General features: G+C 41.3%; 1 long non-coding RNA gene across 1 annotated transcript in view; it reads right to left on the minus strand.

The window, feature by feature from the left end:
• Positions 1-297: 297 nt before the first annotated feature.
• The window catches only part of LOC114625069, a 23233-nt gene continuing 21453 nt past the window's right edge, over positions 298-2077 (minus strand). Inside the window, exon 3 of the long non-coding RNA XR_003712005.1 lies at positions 298-352. This is a non-coding gene — a long non-coding RNA (uncharacterized LOC114625069). The remainder of the gene's footprint in view (positions 353-2077) is intronic.

Consider the following 2077-nt stretch of genomic DNA (forward strand, 5'->3'; position numbering starts at 1 on the left):
AATGCCTGAACTATAAAAATCATTAAACATGGCGGCAAGAGATTCCTCTTCTTGCTAATACTAAAAAATAACACACAGAGTTGCTTTCACCTAAACACTTTTGTACACAAAGAGAAATGAAGACAAGCTGATTTTTGTGTTCTAAAGAGTTGCCAAGCATGGACTCACTTAATCCACAAAACAAGCCAAGGTATGGTATTATAAATATGGACTCAAGGTTATCGAGGGTCACAGAGTCCACAGCAAAGGTGAATTTGAAACCACAGTGTTCCGCTCTACTCACACTTCGCCTGCTCATGACTGGGTAAGCCCGGGTAAGGATATTATCTTTCCTTAATCTTGTTTTTCATACCTGTGAAATGAACCAAATAATATCTACCTTACTGAAGTGTTCTGATGAATAGAGACAGTGTTTAGGAGAGGATTAACATGACTTCCTAGTACATTGTTGGTACCACAAAACAAAACAAAACAAAACAAAACAAAACAAAACAAAACAAAACAACTATCCAGAGCTTTTAATAAATGATAATGATGGTGACGATCTTTCAACGCATCCAGGCCCCTTTGCCTCCTTCTGATCTGCTTTTGTGACTGGATTAGGTAGTTGTGGTCTACTTATAAAGTGTCTCTCTTGACTTTTCACTACAGGCGTGTCTGTTGCTCAGCCCACACCCCTATGTCTGCTTACATCCCCATTTTATTTAGTTGGCTGACAATACAAGGATCATCCCTACAGAGCTCCTCCCTCATCCTCTCATCTGTCTGACCCTCTGTGCCCCTGGACATCATCAGCTGGGAGTGTAGAAGATTCTAGAGAAGGCAGTGTCCCTCAGTGGTGTTTCCACAGTTCAACGAACAACTGCTTCTTCCACCATTGCCATGGTAGCACCAGCAAAGGGGTTTCTTTTCTTTTTTAAAATTTTATTCTTTTATTGAGAGTAAAATTATTTTCATACAATATAATCTGATCACAGCTTCCCTCATCTCCTCCTAGATCCTAACTCCACCTCTTAACTCCATGCCTTCTATCTCTCTTAAGAAAACAAACAGGCAAGTAAAAGAGACAAACAAAGAAGGGCAAGAAACAAAGGATCTAAGAAGGAGTGTGAGAAATGCACACACTTCCCCGTCTGGGCACTGGGACTCTGGTTTGAACCTGTGCAGGTCTTATGGATGCTGCCACAGTTCCTGTGAGTTCATATGTGCATCTGTCCTGTTGGGTCTGGAAAACACCGATTCCTTGTTACCATCTATCTCCTTTGGCTTTTACTCTTTTCCTACTTCCTCCTATAATTCCCTGAACCCCAAAGGGAGAGATTTGATGAAGACATCTTATTTAGCACTGGGTGTTCAAAGGTCTATTACTCGCTGCACATTGTCCAGTTGAAGGCCCCTCTTTGTTCCTATCTAGCGCAGGAGGAAGCTTCTCTGATGATGGCTGAGCAAGACACTGATCTAGGGGTATAGCAGAATGTCATTAGATGTCATTTTATTGCTAAGTTCCTTTAGCAGAACAATAGTATTTGGTTTTTCCCTAGATTCATAACCTATCTAGCCTTAGATTCTTGGCCACTCAAACAGTGTTGGACATACAGTTCATCTCATGGAGTGGTCCTTAAATCCAAGCAGTTAGTTACACCCATAAGGTCTATGACACTATGGTCATGCAGGCAGGTCACCACTGTAGATGAAAGGGTTTGTAGCAGGGTTTTCACTTCAAGTACTATTGTGAATATGTTTGGAGAGAGTGGACATCCTTGTCTTGTTCGTGATTTTAGTGGAAATTCTTTGAGTTCCTCTCTGTTTAAGTTGATGTTGGCTGTGGGCTTGCTGTGAATCAACTTTATTATATCAGAAATGTCTCTTATATACTATTGGCACAGGCTAAACCAATAGGACAGAATGCAGAGGCCAGTAACAGACCACACACAGGTTAGCTAAGATGAAACCGCACAGCTATGGGAAGTGACACTTATGATGGTTAAATTGAAGCATCAGCTTGACTGGGTTGGAAAATACCCAGACGTGAGACTCAGCATTTCTGTCAGGGCGTTTTTAAATGAGACCAAGATCT

This window comes from Grammomys surdaster, unplaced genomic scaffold, assembly GCF_004785775.1.
Source record: "Grammomys surdaster isolate TR1022 unplaced genomic scaffold, NIH_TR_1.0 213, whole genome shotgun sequence".
Taxonomy (NCBI): Eukaryota; Metazoa; Chordata; class Mammalia; order Rodentia; family Muridae; genus Grammomys; species Grammomys surdaster.